Source organism: Lipophrys pholis (assembly GCF_963383615.2).
Source record: "Lipophrys pholis genome assembly, chromosome: 18".
In the NCBI taxonomy this organism is placed as follows: domain Eukaryota; kingdom Metazoa; phylum Chordata; class Actinopteri; order Blenniiformes; family Blenniidae; genus Lipophrys; species Lipophrys pholis.
Genome location: NC_137646.1, coordinates 1,466,143 through 1,483,679, shown reverse-complemented (window position 1 = coordinate 1,483,679; position 17,537 = coordinate 1,466,143).

The following is a 17,537-nucleotide window of genomic DNA, read 5'->3' as shown; positions in this document are numbered from 1 at the left end:
GGAAAATATGAGGGTTTTTTTCAAATTAAAGTGACTATCAAAATGAGAATAGCAGTTTCTTTCAAATTAAAGTGACTATCGAAGTGAGAATAGGAGGTTTTTTTTCAAATTAATGTGACTATCAAAAAGAAAAGATGAGGGTTTTTTCAAATTAAAGTGACTATCAAAATGAGAATAGGAGTCTCTTTCAAATTAAAGTGACTGTCAAAGTGAGAATAGGAGGTTTTTTTTCAAATTAAAGTGACTATCAATGTGAGAATAGTAGTTTTTTTCAAATTAAAGTGACTATCAAAATGAGAATAGGAGTTTCTTTCAAATTAAAGTGACTATCAAAGGGAAAATATGAGGTTTTTTTTTAATTAAAGTGACTATCAAAATGAGAATAGGAGTTTCTTTCAAATTAAAGTGACTATCGAAGTGAGAATAGGAGTTTTTTTTTCAAATTAATGTGACTATCAAAAATAAAAGATGAGGGTTTTTTCAAATTAAAGTGACAATCAAAATGAGAATAGGAGTTTTTTTCAAATTAAAGTGACTATCAAAAAGAAAATAGAATTTTTTTCAAATTAAAGTGACTATCAACGGAAAAATAGGAGTTTTATTTTCAAATTAAAGTGACTATCAAAGTGAGAATACGAGGTTTTTTTTCAAATTAAAGTGACTATCAAAGTGAGAATAGGAGTTTCTTTCAAATTAAAGTGACTATCAAATTGAGAATAGGAGTTTTTTCAAATTAAAGTGACTGTCAAAGTGAGAATAGGAGTTTTTTTTTCAAATTAAAGTGACTATCAATGTGAGAATAGTAGTTTTTTTCAAATTAAAGTGACTATCAAAATGAGAATAGGAGTTTCTTTCAAATTAAAGTGACTATCAAAGGGAAAATATGAGGGTTTTTTCTAATTAAAGTGACTATCAAAATGAGAATAGGAGTTTCTTTCAAATTAAAGTGACTATCGAAGTGAGAATAGGAGTTTTTTTTTCAAATTAATGTGACTATCAAAAATAAAATAGAATTTTTTTCAAATTAAAGTGACTATCAACGGAAAAATAGGAGTTTTATTTTCAAATTAAAGTGACTATCAAAGTGAGAATACGAGGTTTTTTTTCAAATTAAAGTGACTATCAAAATGAGAATAGGAGTTTCTTTCAAATTAAAGTGACTATCAATGTGAGAATAGTAGTTTTTTTCAAATTAAAGTGACTATCAAAAAGAAAATAGAATTTTTTTCAAATTAAAGTGACTATCAACGGAAAAATAGGAGTTTTATTTTCAAATTAAAGTGACTATCAAAGTGAGAATACGAGATTTTTTTTCAAATCAAAGTGACTATCAAAGTGAGAATAGGAGTTTTTTCAAATTAAATTGACTATCAACGGGACAATCTGAGTTTTATTTTATAAATTAAAGTGACTATCAAAGTGAGAATAGGAGTTTCTTTCAAATTAAAGTGACTATCAATGTGAGAATAGTAGTTTTTTTCAAATTAAAGTGACTATCAAAATGAGAATAGGAGTTTTTTTCAAATTAAAGTGACTATCAAAGGGTAAATATGAGCGTTTTTTCAAATTAAAGTGACTAACAAAATGAGAATAGGAGTTTCTTTCAAATTAAAGTGACTATCGAAGTGAGAATAGGAGTTTTTTTTTCAAATTAATGTGACTATCAAAAATAAAAGATGAGGGTTTTTTCAAATTAAAGTGACAATCAAAATGAGAATAGGAGTTTATTTCAAATTAAAGTGACTATCAATGTGAGAATAGTAGTTTTTTTCAAATTAAAGTGACTATCAAAAAGAAAATAGAATTTTTTTCAAATTAAAGTGACTATCAACGGAAAAATAGGAGTTTTATTTTCAAATTAAAGTGACTATCAAAGTGAGAATACGAGATTTTTTTTCAAATTAAAGTGACTATCAAAGTGAGAATAGGAGTTTCTTTCAAATTAAAGTGACTATCAAAAAGAAAATAGAATTTTTTTCAAATTAAAGTGACTCTCAAAGGGGAAATATGAGTTTCTTTCAAATTAAAGTGACTATCAAAGAGAAAATAGGATTTTTTTTTCAAATTAAAGTGACTATCAAAGTCAGAATAGGAGTTTTTTTTCAAATTTTAGTGACTATCAAAGGGAAAATTTTAGTTTTTTTCAAATTAAAGTGACTATCAAAGGGAAAATATGAGGGTTTTTTTCAAATTAAAGTGACTATCAAAATGAGAATAGCAGTTTCTTTCAAATTAAAGTGACTATCGAAGTGAGAATAGGAGTTTTTTTTTCAAATTAATGTGACTATCAAAAAGAAAAGATGAGGGTTTTTTCAAATTAAAGTGACTATCAAAATGAGAATAGGAGTTTCTTTCAAATTAAAGTGACTATCAAAGGGAAAATATGAGGGTTTTTTCTAATTAAAGTGACTATCAAAATGAGAATAGGAGTTTCTTTCAAATTAAAGTGACTATCAACGGAAAAATAGGAGTTTTATTTTCAAATTAAAGTGACTATCAAAATGAGAATAGGAGTTTCTTTCAAATTAAAGTGACTATCGAAGTGAGAATAGGAGTTTTTTTTTTCAAATTAATGTGACTATCAAAAATAAAAGATGAGGGTTTTTTCAAATTAAAGTGACAATCAAAATGAGAATAGGAATTTTTTTCAAATTAAAGTGACTATCAACGGAAAAATAGGAGTTTTATTTTCAAATTAAAGTGACTATCAAAGTGAGAATACGAGGTTTTTTTTCAAATTAAAGTGACTATCAAAGTGAGAATAGTAGTTTTTTTCAAATTAAAGTGACTATCAAAATGAGAATAGGAGTTTTTATCAAATTAAAGTGACTATCAAAGGGAAAATATGAGGGTTTTTTCAAATTAAAGTGACAATCAAAATGAGAATAGGAGTTTCTTTCAAATTAAAGTGACTATCAATGTGAGAATAGTAGTTTTTTTCAAATTAAAGTGACTATCAAAATGAGAATAGGAGTTTTTTTCAAATTAAAGTGACTATCAAAAAGAAAATAGAATTTTTTTCAAATTAAAGTGACTATCAACGGAAAAATAGGAGTTTTATTTTCAAATTAAAGTGACTATCAACGGAAAAATAGGAGTTTTATTTTCAAATTAAAGTGACTATCAAAGTGAGAATACGAGATTTTTTTTCAAATTAAAGTGACTATCAAAGTGAGAATAGGAGTTTCTTTCAAATTAAAGTGACTATCAAAGTGAGAATAGGAGTTTCTTTCAAATTAAAGTGACTATCAAAAAGAAAATAGAATTTTTTTCAAATTAAAGTGACTCTCAAAGGGGAAATATGAGTTTCTTTCAAATTAATGTGACTATCAAAAATAAAAGATGAGGGTTTTTTCAAATTAAAGTGACAATCAAAATGAGAATAGGAGTTTCTTTCAAATTAAAGTGACTATCAATGTGAGAATAGTAGTTTTTTTCAAATTAAAGTGACTATCAAAATGAGAATAGGAGTTTTTTTCAAATTAAAGTGACTATCAAAAAGAAAATAGAATTTTTTTCAAATTAAAGTGACTATCAACGGAAAAATAGGAGTTTTATTTTCAAATTAAAGTGACTATCAAAGTGAGAATACGAGGTTTTTTTTCAAATTAAAGTGACTATCAAAGTGAGAATAGGAGTTTCTTTCAAATTAAAGTGACTATCAAAGTGAGAATTGGAGTTTCTTTCAAATTAAAGTGACTATCAAAGGGAAAATAGGATTTTTTTTTTCAAATTAAAGTGACTATCAAAGTGAGAATAGGATTTTTTTTTTGAAAGTTTAGTGACTATCAAAGGGAAAATGTGAGTTTTTTTCAAATTAAATTGACTATCAAAATGAGAATAGGAGTTTCTTTCAAATTAAAGTGACTATCAAAGTGAGAATAGGAGTTTTTTTTTCAAATTAATGTGACTATCAAAAAGAAAAGATGAGGGTTTTTTCAAATTAAAGTGACTATCAAAAAGAAAATAGAATTTTTTTCAAATTAAAGTGACTATCAACGGAAAAATAGGATTTTTATTTTCAAATTAAAGTGACTATCAAAGTGAGAATACGAGATTTTTTTTCAAATTAAAGTGACTATCAAAGTGAGAATAGGAGTTTCTTTCAAATTAAAGTGACTATCAATGTGAGAATAGTAGTTTTTTTCAAATTAAAGTGACTATCAAAATGAGAATAGGAGTTTTTTTCAAATTAAAGTGACTATCAAAAAGAAAATAGAATTTTTTTCAAATTAAAGTGACTATCAACGGAAAAATAGGAGTTTTATTTTCAAATTAAAGTGACTATCAAAGTGAGAATACGAGGTTTTTTTTCAAATTAAAGTGACTATCAAAGGGAAAATAGGAGGGCTTTTTTCAAATTAAAGTGACTATCAAAGTGAGAATAGGAGTTTTTTTTTCAAATTAATGTGACTATCAAAAAGAAAAGATGAGGGTTTTTTCAAATTAAAGTGACTATCAATGTGAGAATAGTAGTTTTTTTCAAATTAAAGTGACTATCAAAATGAGAATAGGAGTTTCTTTCAAATTAAAGTGACTATCAAAATGAGAATAGGAGTTTCTTTCAAATTAAAGTGACTATCAAAGGGAAAATATGAGGGTTTTTTCAAATTAAAGTGACTATCAAAATGAGAATAGGAGTTTCTTTCAAATTAAAGTGACTATCGAAGTGAGAATAGGAGGTTTTTTTTCAAATTAATGTGACTATCAAAAAGAAAAGATGAGGGTTTTTTCAAATTAAAGTGACTATCAAAATGAGAATAGGAGTCTCTTTCAAATTAAAGTGACTGTCAAAGTGAGAATAGGAGGTTTTTTTTCAAATTAAAGTGACTATCAATGTGAGAATAGTAGTTTTTTTCAAATTAAAGTGACTATCAAAATGAGAATAGGAGTTTCTTTCAAATTAAAGTGACTATCAAAGGGAAAATATGAGGGTTTTTTCTAATTAAAGTGACTATCAAAATGAGAATAGGAGTTTCTTTCAAATTAAAGTGACTATCGAAGTGAGAATAGGAGGTTTTTTTTCAAATTAATGTGACTATCAAAAATAAAAGATGAGGGTTTTTTCAAATTAAAGTGACAATCAAAATGAGAATAGGAGTTTTTTTCAAATTAAAGTGACTATCAAAAAGAAAATAGAATTTTTTTCAAATTAAAGTGACTATCGAAGTGAGAATAGGAGTTTTTTTTCAAATTAATGTGACTATCAAAAATAAAAGATGAGGGTTTTTTCAAATTAAAGTGACAATCAAAATGAGAATAGGAGTTTCTTTCAAATTAAAGTGACTATCAATGTGAGAATAGTAGTTTTTTTCAAATTAAAGTGACTATCAAAATGAGAATAGGAGTTTTTTTCAAATTAAAGTGACTATCAAAAAGAAAATAGAATTTTTTTCAAATTAAAGTGACTATCAACGGAAAAATAGGAGTTTTATTTTCAAATTAAAGTGACTATCAAAGTGAGAATACGAGATTTTTTTTCAAATTAAAGTGACTATCAAAGTGAGAATAGGAGTTTCTTTCAAATTAAAGTGACTATCAAAGTGAGAATAGGAGTTTCTTTCAAATTAAAGTGACTATCAATGTGAGAATAGTAGTTTTTTTCAAATTAAAGTGACTATCAAAATGAGAATAGGAGTTTTTTTCAAATTAAAGTGACTATCAAAAAGAAAATAGAATTTTTTTCAAATTAAAGTGACTATCAACGGAAAAATAGGAGTTTTATTTTCAAATTAAAGTGACTATCAAAGTGAGAATACGAGGTTTTTTTTCAAATTAAAGTGACTATCAAAGTGAGAATAGGAGTTTCTTTCAAATTAAAGTGACTATCAAAGTGAGAATAGGAGTTTCTTTCAAATTAAAGTGACTATCAAAGGGAAAATAGGATTTTTTTTCAAATTAAAGTGACTATCAAAGTGAGAATAGGAGTTTCTTTCAAATTAAAGTGACTATCAATGTGAAAATAGTAGTTTTTTTCAAATTAAAGTGACTATCAAAATGAGAATAGGAGTTTTTATCAAATTAAAGTGACTATCAAAGGGAAAATATGAGGGTTTTTTCAAATTAAAGTGACAATCAAAATGAGAATAGGAGTTTCTTTCAAATTAAAGTGACTATCAATGTGAGAATAGTAGTTTTTTTCAAATTAAAGTGACTATCAAAATGAGAATAGGAGTTTTTATCAAATTAAAGTGACTATCAAAGGGAAAATATGAGGGTTTTTTCAAATTAAAGTGACAATCAAAATGAGAATAGGAGTTTCTTTCAAATTAAAGTGACTATCAATGTGAGAATAGTAGTTTTTTTCAAATTAAAGTGACTATCAAAATGAGAATAGGAGTTTTTTTCAAATTAAAGTGACTATCAAAAAGAAAATAGAATTTTTTTCAAATTAAAGTGACTATCAACGGAAAAATAGGAGTTTTATTTTCAAATTAAAGTGACTATCAAAGTGAGAATACGAGGTTTTTTTTCAAATTAAAGTGACTATCAAAGTGAGAATAGGAGTTTCTTTCAAATTAAAGTGACTATCAAAGTGAGAATTGGAGTTTCTTTCAAATTAAAGTGACTATCAAAGGGAAAATAGGATTTTTTTTTTCAAATTAAAGTGACTATCAAAGTGAGAATAGGATTTTTTTTTTGAAAGTTTAGTGACTATCAAAGGGAAAATGTGAGTTTTTTTCAAATTAAATTGACTATCAAAATGAGAATAGGAGTTTCTTTCAAATTAAAGTGACTATCAAAGTGAGAATAGGAGTTTTTTTTTCAAATTAATGTGACTATCAAAAAGAAAAGATGAGGGTTTTTTCAAATTAAAGTGACTATCAAAAAGAAAATAGAATTTTTTTCAAATTAAAGTGACTATCAACGGAAAAATAGGATTTTTATTTTCAAATTAAAGTGACTATCAAAGTGAGAATACGAGATTTTTTTTCAAATTAAAGTGACTATCAAAGTGAGAATAGGAGTTTCTTTCAAATTAAAGTGACTATCAATGTGAGAATAGTAGTTTTTTTCAAATTAAAGTGACTATCAAAATGAGAATAGGAGTTTTTTTCAAATTAAAGTGACTATCAAAAAGAAAATAGAATTTTTTTCAAATTAAAGTGACTATCAACGGAAAAATAGGAGTTTTATTTTCAAATTAAAGTGACTATCAAAGTGAGAATACGAGGTTTTTTTTCAAATTAAAGTGACTATCAAAGGGAAAATAGGAGGGCTTTTTTCAAATTAAAGTGACTATCAAAGTGAGAATAGGAGTTTTTTTTTCAAATTAATGTGACTATCAAAAAGAAAAGATGAGGGTTTTTTCAAATTAAAGTGACTATCAATGTGAGAATAGTAGTTTTTTTCAAATTAAAGTGACTATCAAAATGAGAATAGGAGTTTCTTTCAAATTAAAGTGACTATCAAAATGAGAATAGGAGTTTCTTTCAAATTAAAGTGACTATCAAAGGGAAAATATGAGGGTTTTTTCAAATTAAAGTGACTATCAAAATGAGAATAGGAGTTTCTTTCAAATTAAAGTGACTATCGAAGTGAGAATAGGAGGTTTTTTTTCAAATTAATGTGACTATCAAAAAGAAAAGATGAGGGTTTTTTCAAATTAAAGTGACTATCAAAATGAGAATAGGAGTCTCTTTCAAATTAAAGTGACTGTCAAAGTGAGAATAGGAGGTTTTTTTTCAAATTAAAGTGACTATCAATGTGAGAATAGTAGTTTTTTTCAAATTAAAGTGACTATCAAAATGAGAATAGGAGTTTCTTTCAAATTAAAGTGACTATCAAAGGGAAAATATGAGGGTTTTTTCTAATTAAAGTGACTATCAAAATGAGAATAGGAGTTTCTTTCAAATTAAAGTGACTATCGAAGTGAGAATAGGAGTTTTTTTTTCAAATTAATGTGACTATCAAAAATAAAAGATGAGGGTTTTTTCAAATTAAAGTGACAATCAAAATGAGAATAGGAGTTTTTTTCAAATTAAAGTGACTATCAAAAAGAAAATAGAATTTTTTTCAAATTAAAGTGACTATCAACGGAAAAATAGGAGTTTTATTTTCAAATTAAAGTGACTATCAAAGTGAGAATACGAGGTTTTTTTTCAAATTAAAGTGACTATCAAAGTGAGAAGAGGAGTTTCTTTCAAATTAAAGTGACTATCAAATTGAGAATAGGAGTTTTTTCAAATTAAAGTGACTATCAACGGGAAAATCTGAGTTTTATTTTATAAATTAAAGTGACTATCAAAGTGAGAATAGGAGTTTCTTTCAAATTAAAGTGACTATCAATGTGAGAATAGTAGTTTTTTTCAAATTAAAGTGACTATCAAAATGAGAATAGGAGTTTTTTTCAAATTAAAGTGACTATCAAAGGGTAAATATGAGCGTTTTTTCAAATTAAAGTGACTATCAAAATGAGAATAGGAGTTTCTTTCAAATTAAAGTGACTATCGAAGTGAGAATAGGAGGTTTTTTTTCAAATTAATGTGACTATCAAAAATAAAAGATGAGGGTTTTTTCAAATTAAAGTGACAATCAAAATGAGAATAGGAGTTTCTTTCAAATTAAAGTGACTATCAATGTGAGAATAGTAGTTTTTTTCAAATTAAAGTGACTATCAAAATGAGAATAGGAGTTTTTTTCAAATTAAAGTGACTATCAAAAAGAAAATAGAATTTTTTTCAAATTAAAGTGACTATCAACGGAAAAATAGGAGTTTTATTTTCAAATTAAAGTGACTATCAAAGTGAGAATACGAGATTTTTTTTCAAATTAAAGTGACTATCAAAGTGAGAATAGGAGTTTCTTTCAAATTAAAGTGACTATCAAAGTGAGAATAGGAGTTTCTTTCAAATTAAAGTGACTATCAAAAAGAAAATAGAATTTTTTTCAAATTAAAGTGACTCTCAAAGGGGAAATATGAGTTTCTTTCAAATTAATGTGACTATCAAAAATAAAAGATGAGGGTTTTTTCAAATTAAAGTGACAATCAAAATGAGAATAGGAGTTTCTTTCAAATTAAAGTGACTATCAATGTGAGAATAGTAGTTTTTTTCAAATTAAAGTGACTATCAAAATGAGAATAGGAGTTTTTTTCAAATTAAAGTGACTATCAAAAAGAAAATAGAATTTTTTTCAAATTAAAGTGACTATCAACGGAAAAATAGGAGTTTTATTTTCAAATTAAAGTGACTATCAAAGTGAGAATACGAGATTTTTTTTCAAATTAAAGTGACTATCAAAGTGAGAATAGGAGTTTCTTTCAAATTAAAGTGACTATCAATGTGAGAATAGTAGTTTTTTTCAAATTAAAGTGACTATCAAAATGAGAATAGGAGTTTTTTTCAAATTAAAGTGACTATCAAAAAGAAAATAGAATTTTTTTCAAATTAAAGTGACTATCAACGGAAAAATAGGAGTTTTATTTTCAAATTAAAGTGACTATCAAAGTGAGAATACGAGGTTTTTTTTCAAATTAAAGTGACTATCAAAGTGAGAATAGGAGTTTCTTTCAAATTAAAGTGACTATCAAAGTGAGAATAGGAGTTTCTTTCAAATTAAAGTGACTATCAAAGGGAAAATAGGATTTTTTTTCAAATTAAAGTGACTATCAAAGTGAGAATAGGAGTTTCTTTCAAATTAAAGTGACTATCAATGTGAAAATAGTAGTTTTTTTCAAATTAAAGTGACTATCAAAATGAGAATAGGAGTTTTTATCAAATTAAAGTGACTATCAAAGGGAAAATATGAGGGTTTTTTCAAATTAAAGTGACAATCAAAATGAGAATAGGAGTTTCTTTCAAATTAAAGTGACTATCAATGTGAGAATAGTAGTTTTTTTCAAATTAAAGTGACTATCAAAATGAGAATAGGAGTTTTTATCAAATTAAAGTGACTATCAAAGGGAAAATATGAGGGTTTTTTCAAATTAAAGTGACAATCAAAATGAGAATAGGAGTTTCTTTCAAATTAAAGTGACTATAAATGTGAGAATAGTAGTTTTTTTCAAATTAAAGTGACTATCAAAATGAGAATAGGAGTTTTTTTCAAATTAAAGTGACTATCAAAAAGAAAATAGAATTTTTTTCAAATTAAAGTGACTATCAACGGAAAAATAGGAGTTTCTTTCAAATTAAAGTGACTATCAGAGGGAAAATATGAGTTTTTTTCAAATTAAACTCACTATCAAAAAGAAAATAGGAGTTTTTTCAAATTAAAGTGACTATCAAAGTGAGAATTGGAGTTTCTTTCAAATTAAAGTGACTATCAAAGGGAAAATAGGATTTTTTTTTTCAAATTAAAGTGACTATCAAAGTGAGAATAGGATTTTTTTTTTGAAAGTTTAGTGACTATCAAAGGGAAAATGTGAGTTTTTTTCAAATTAAAGTGACTATCAAAATGAGAATAGGAGTTTCTTTCAAATTAAAGTGACTATCAAAGGGAAAATAGGAGGGCTTTTTTCAAATTAAAGTGACTATCAAAGTGAGAATAGGAGTTTTTTTTTTCAAATTAAAGTGACTATCAAAATGAGAATAGGAGTTTCTTTCAAATTAAAGTGACTATCAAAATGAGAATAGGAGTTTCTTTCAAATTAAAGTGACTATCAAAGGGAAAATATGAGGGTTTTTTCAAATTAAAGTGACTATCAAAGGGAAAATAGGAGGGCTTTTTTCAAATTAAAGTGACTATCAAAGTGAGAATAGGAGTTTTTTTTTTCAAATTAATGTGACTATCAAAAAGAAAAGATGAGGGTTTTTTCAAATTAAAGTGACTATCAATGTGAGAATAGTAGTTTTTTTCAAATTAAAGTGACTATCAAAATGAGAATAGGAGTTTCTTTCAAATTAAAGTGACTATCAAAATGAGAATAGGAGTTTCTTTCAAATTAAAGTGACTATCAAAGGGAAAATATGAGGGTTTTTTCAAATTAAAGTGACTATCAAAATGAGAATAGGAGTTTCTTTCAAATTAAAGTGACTATCGAAGTGAGAATAGGAGTTTTCTTTTTCAAATTAATGTGACTATCAAAAATAAAAGATGAGGTTTTTTTCAAATTAAAGTGACAATCAAAATGAGAATAGGAGTTTCTTTCAAATTAAAGTGACTATCAATGTGAGAATAGTAGTTTTTTTCAAATTAAAGTGACTATCAAAATGAGAATAGGAGTTTTTTTCAAATTAAAGTGACTATCAAAAAGAAAATAGAATTTTTTTCAAATTAAAGTGACTATCAACGGAAAAATAGGAGTTTTATTTTCAAATTAAAGTGACTATCAAAGTGAGAATACAAGGTTTTTTTTCAAATTAAAGTGACTATCAAAGTGAGAATAGGAGTTTCTTTCAAATTAAAGTGACTATCAAAGTGAGAATTGGAGTTTCTTTCAAATTAAAGTGACTATCAAAGGGAAAATAGGATTTTTTTTTTCAAATTAAAGTGACTATCAAAGTGAGAATAGGATTTTTTTTTTTGAAAGTTTAGTGACTATCAAAGGGAAAATGTGAGTTTTTTTCAAATTAAAGTGACTATCAAAATGAAAATAGGAGTTTCTTTCAAATTAAAGTGACTATCAAAGTGAGAATAGGAGTTTTTTTTTCAAATTAATGTGACTATCAAAAAGAAAAGATGAGGGTTTTTTCAAATTAAAGTGACTATCAATGTGAGAATAGTAGTTTTTTTCAAATTAAAGTGACTATCAAAATGAGAATAGGAGTTTCTTTCAAATTAAAGTGACTATCAAAGGGAAAATAGGAGGGCTTTTTTCAAATTAAAGTGACTATCAAAGTGAGAATAGGAGTTTTTTTTTGAAAGTTTAGTGACTATCAAAGGGAAAATGTGAGTTTTTTTCAAATTAAAGTGACTATCAAAATGAGAATAGGAGTTTCTTTCAAATTAAAGTGACTATCAAAGGGAAAATAGGAGGGCTTTTTTCAAATTAAAGTGACTATCAAAGTGAGAATAGGAGTTTTTTTTTCAAATTAAAGTGACTATCAAAATGAGAATAGGAGTTTCTTTCAAATTAAAGTGACTATCAAAATGAGAATAGGAGTTTCTTTCAAATTAAAGTGACTATCAAAGGGAAAATATGAGGGTTTTTTCAAATTAAAGTGACTATCAAAGGGAAAATAGGAGGGCTTTTTTCAAATTAAAGTGACTATCAAAGTGAGAATAGGAGTTTTTTTTTTCAAATTAATGTGACTATCAAAAAGAAAAGATGAGGGTTTTTTCAAATTAAAGTGACTATCAATGTGAGAATAGTAGTTTTTTTCAAATTAAAGTGACTATCAAAATGAGAATAGGAGTTTCTTTCAAATTAAAGTGACTATCAAAATGAGAATAGGAGTTTCTTTCAAATTAAAGTGACTATCAAAGGGAAAATATGAGGGTTTTTAAAAATTAAAGTGACTATCAAAATGAGAATAGGAGTTTCTTTCAAATTAAAGTGACTATCGAAGTGAGAATAGGAGTTTTCTTTTTCAAATTAATGTGACTATCAAAAATAAAAGATGAGGTTTTTTTCAAATTAAAGTGACAATCAAAATGAGAATAGGAGTTTCTTTCAAATTAAAGTGACTATCAATGTGAGAATAGTAGTTTTTTTCAAATTAAAGTGACTATCAAAATGAGAATAGGAGTTTTTTTCAAATTAAAGTGACTATCAAAAAGAAAATAGAATTTTTTTCAAATTAAAGTGACTATCAACGGAAAAATAGGAGTTTTATTTTCAAATTAAAGTGACTATCAAAGTGAGAATACAAGGTTTTTTTTCAAATTAAAGTGACTATCAAAGTGAGAATAGGAGTTTCTTTCAAATTAAAGTGACTATCAAAGTGAGAATTGGAGTTTCTTTCAAATTAAAGTGACTATCAAAGGGAAAATAGGATTTTTTTTTTCAAATTAAAGTGACTATCAAAGTGAGAATAGGATTTTTTTTTTTGAAAGTTTAGTGACTATCAAAGGGAAAATGTGAGTTTTTTTCAAATTAAAGTGACTATCAAAATGAAAATAGGAGTTTCTTTCAAATTAAAGTGACTATCAAAGTGAGAATAGGAGTTTTTTTTTCAAATTAATGTGACTATCAAAAAGAAAAGATGAGGGTTTTTTCAAATTAAAGTGACTATCAATGTGAGAATAGTAGTTTTTTTCAAATTAAAGTGACTATCAAAATGAGAATAGGAGTTTCTTTCAAATTAAAGTGACTATCAAAATGAGAATAGGAGTTTCTTTCAAATTAAAGTGACTATCAAAGGGAAAATATGAGGGTTTTTTCAAATTAAAGTGACTATCAAAGGGAAAATAGGAGGGCTTTTTTCAAATTAAAGTGACTATCAAAGTGAGAATAGGAGGTTTTTTTTCAAATTAATGTGACTATCAAAAAGAAAAGATGAGGGTTTTTTCAAATTAAAGTGACTATCAATGTGAGAATAGTAGTTTTTTTCAAATTAAAGTGACTATCAAAATGAGAATAGGAGTTTCTTTCAAATTAAAGTGACTATCAAAGGGAAAATATGAGGGTTTTTTCAAATTAAAGTGACTATCAAAATGAGAATAGGAGTTTCTTTCAAATTAAAGTGACTATCGAAGTGAGAATAGGAGTTTTTTTTTTCAAATTAATGTGACTATCAAAAATAAAAGATGAGGTTTTTTTCAAATTAAAGTGACTATCAAAATGAGAATAGTAGTTTTTTTCAAATTAAAGTGACTTTCAAAAAGAAAATAGAATTTTTTTCAAATTAAAGTGACTATCAACGGAAAAATAGGAGTTTTATTTTCAAATTAAAGTGACTATCAAAGTGAGAATACGAGGTTTTCTTTCAAATTAAAGTGACTATCAAAGTGAGAATAGGAGTTTTTTCAAGTTAAAGTGACTATCAACGGGAAAATCTGAGTTTTATTTTCAAATTAAAGTGACTATCAAAGTGAGAATAGGAGGGTTTTTTTCAAATTAAAGTGACTTTCAAAGTGAGAATAGGAGTTTCTTTCAAATTAAAGTGACTATCAAATGAAAAATAGGATTTATTTTTTTCAAATTAAAGTGACTATCAAAGGGAAAATATGAGGGTTTTTTTCAAGTTAAAGTGACTATCAAAGTGAGAATAGGAGTTTCTTTCAAATTAAAGTGACTATCAAAGTGAGAATAGGAGTTTTTTCAAATTAAAGTGACTATCAAAGTGAGAATAGGAGTTTTTTCAAAATAAAGTGACTATCAAAGGGAAAATAGGAGTTTTTTTCAAATTAAAGTGACTATCAAAAAGAAAATTGAATTTTTTTCAAATTAAAGTGACTATCAACAGGAAAATCTGAGTTTTATTTTCAAATTAAAGTGACTATCAAAGTGAGAATAGGAGGGTTTTTTTCAAATTAAAGTGACTTTCAAAGTGAGAATAGGAGTTTCTTTCAAATTAAAGTGACTATCAAATGGAAAATAGGATTTTTTTTTCAAATTAAAGTGACTATCAAAGTGAGAGTAGGATCTTTTTTTTTTTAATTTTAGTGACTATCAAAGGGAAAATTTGAGTTTTTTTCAAATTAAAGTGACTATCAATGGGAAAATATGAGGGGTTTTTTCAAATTAAAGTGACTATCAAAGTGAGAATAGGAGTTTTTTTTCAAATTAAAGTGACAATCAAAGTGAAAATGGGAGTTTTTTCAAATTAAAGTTACTGTCAAAATTAGAATAGGAGTTTCTTTCAAATAAAAGTGACTATCAAAGGGAAAATAAGAGTTTTTTTTTCAAATTAAAGTGACTATCAAAGTGAAAATAGGAGTTTTTTCAAATTAAAGTGACTACCAAAGGGAAAATAGGAGTTTTTTTCAAATTAAACTTACTATCAAAAAGAAAATAGGAGTTTTTTTCAAATTAAAGTGACTATCAAAGTGAGAATAGGAGTTTTTTTTCAAACTAGAGTGACTATCAAAAAGAAAATAGGAGTTTTTTTCAAATTAAAGTTACGATCAAAGTGAGAATAGGAGTTTCTTTCAAATTAAAGTGACTATCAAAGTGAGAATAGGATTTTCTTTCAAATTAAAGTGACTATCAAAAAGAAAATAGAATTTTTTTCTAATTAAAGTGACTATCAAAGTGAGAATAGGAGTTTCTTTTTCAAATTAAAGTGACTATCAAAGTGAGAATAGGAGTTTCTTTCAAATTAAAGTGATTATCAAGGCGAAAATAGGATTTTTTTTTCAAATTAAAGTGACAATCAAAGCGAGAATAGTATTTTTTTCAAATTAAAGTGACTATCAAAGGGAAAATATGAGGGTTTTTTTCAAGTTAAATTGACTATCAATGTGAGAATAGGAGTTTCTTTCAAATTAATGTGAGTATCAAAGTGAGAATAGGAGTTTTTTCAAATTAAAGTGACTATCAAAGTGAGAATAGGAGTTTTTTCAAATTAAAGTGACTATCAAAGGGAAAATAAGAATTTTTTTCTAATTAATGTGACTATCAAAAAGAAAATATAATTTTTTTCAAATTAAAGTGACTATGAAAGGGAAAATATGAGTTTTCTTTTCAAATTAAAGTGACTATCAAATTGAGAATATGAGGTTTTTTTTTTCAAATTAAAGTGACTATCAAAGTGAAAATGGGAGTTTTTTCAAATTAAAGTTACTGTCAAAATTAGAATAGGAGTTTCTTTCAAATTAAAGTGACTATCAAAGGGAAAATAAGAGTTTTTTCAAATTAAAGTGACTATCAAAGGGAAAATAGGAGTTTTTTTCAAATTAAAGTGACTTTCAAAGTGAGAATAGGAGTTATTTTTCAAACTAAAGTGACTATCAAAAAGAAAATAGAAGTTTTTTCAAATTAAAGTGACTTTCAAAGTGAGAATAGGAGTTCTTTTTCAAACTAAAGTGACTATCAAAGTGAGAATAGGAGTTTTTTCAAATTAAAGTGATGTCCAAATGATGTAAAAATCCTCATCCTCCACTATGTGAGATTAAAAAGCAAATAAAGCTCCAGATGGATCAGAACTCCTGGAGTGAAACATAAAGTACTTCAGGAAAGGAGGAGAACGCCGCCACTAGAAGTAGAGATATTTTCAGGATTGTTACGTTACGTTATGGAACGAACACTGAAGTTAACCCAGAAGTGGAGTATGGACATGATTGTGTGTTCTTCTGTGGTCCGGTGGTGAGTGTGTGTGTTGCCTTCAGGGGCAATGGGAAATAAAACCACTGCATGTAAGAAACACTAAACAATAAAAACACTTCTGGTTAAGATCACAGCAACTTAAAACACAATAAATAAGCCAAATATGCAGCAAAATCATTGAAATGTGATTAAAAAGCTGTCAACAATGAAGCTGTCCCATGAAGACAAAGTCTTGACTAGTTTCCTGCTGCTGGTTGATCCATGATGCAGAAGATTTGGATGAATGACTGATGGTTTCTTTGTATGTTTCACATCTTGTTTTGCTCTTGTATAGAAAACATTTACAATCACATTCAACACAAATATTGGAAGAAAGAAAGTAGATGTTTTCATCAGCATCAGCCGGTTAGCTCAGTTGGACAGGGTGTGGTGCTAATAACACCAAGGTCATGGGTTCAATCCCCATACTGGCCAAACGAAGCTTCATGAACCACTGTCTTCATTTTATAATGGCACTGTTTCTTCAGCAAACATTTAAAACACACTTCATTGCCAGTCCTTCAGAATCTATCTTCAAACCAACAGTGCCATCTGGTGGTGAGAAAATTAAGAATGTGGTTCATAAGGCTTCATTTAGCATCACTACTTGTGAGTATCACCACCTGTCACACAGGGGACTGGGGTTCACTTTCCTGATGGAGTTAAGGGATTGTTGTGGTGGATTGTTCACACTGCATGAGCAAGGCACCACTATTATAAATGGCTGTATTGTAATTTTTAGTTGCATTGACTTGGAATCAAACCCAGGCCTCCAGCGTGGCAGGGGACGACTTTACCACTGAACCACCAATGCAAACACATCAGATCAGACCGTCTCCATTTTAAATGTCAAAGAGAACTTGTCCTCATGGCAGTAAGCCATGTATTAAAATGAATCCTGATGGAGACACACAAGCTTCAGAGGCTCTGACAGAACTCACTCACAAACCTGAAAACTGCTTCAGGTCAAATGGACCATAAAGTTACAAATCCTCCAATAGCAGTTGAACCTTCAGTTTCATTTTTTCAAGGTCGGCCATGACTAATGTTTTTATTTACTTTTGTCAGGATGTGGTCATTCCAGGAGCTCTGTCAAGGCTGTCAGGAGTCTTGATCTCCTGACTTATTTATGACAATCAGTTGCAGTTCAATTGAGTTGAGTCCTTTAGCTTCTTAAACATGTTGATTAGTTAGTCTAGGAGTATGATTCTCACTTTGGGTGTCAGAAGTCCTGGGTTCAACTCCCAGATGAGCCCTTGGAGTTACCTTGACCCTCTCCTACAAATGGTTTTAACTTTGGTCATCAACCAGGATCTCTCTGTGTTAAATTTTAAAAGAGACTGAGACTTTGTGTTGGAGGCTTGGCTGATCTCTGCTCTTCACCTCATGGATTTTTTATCAGAGA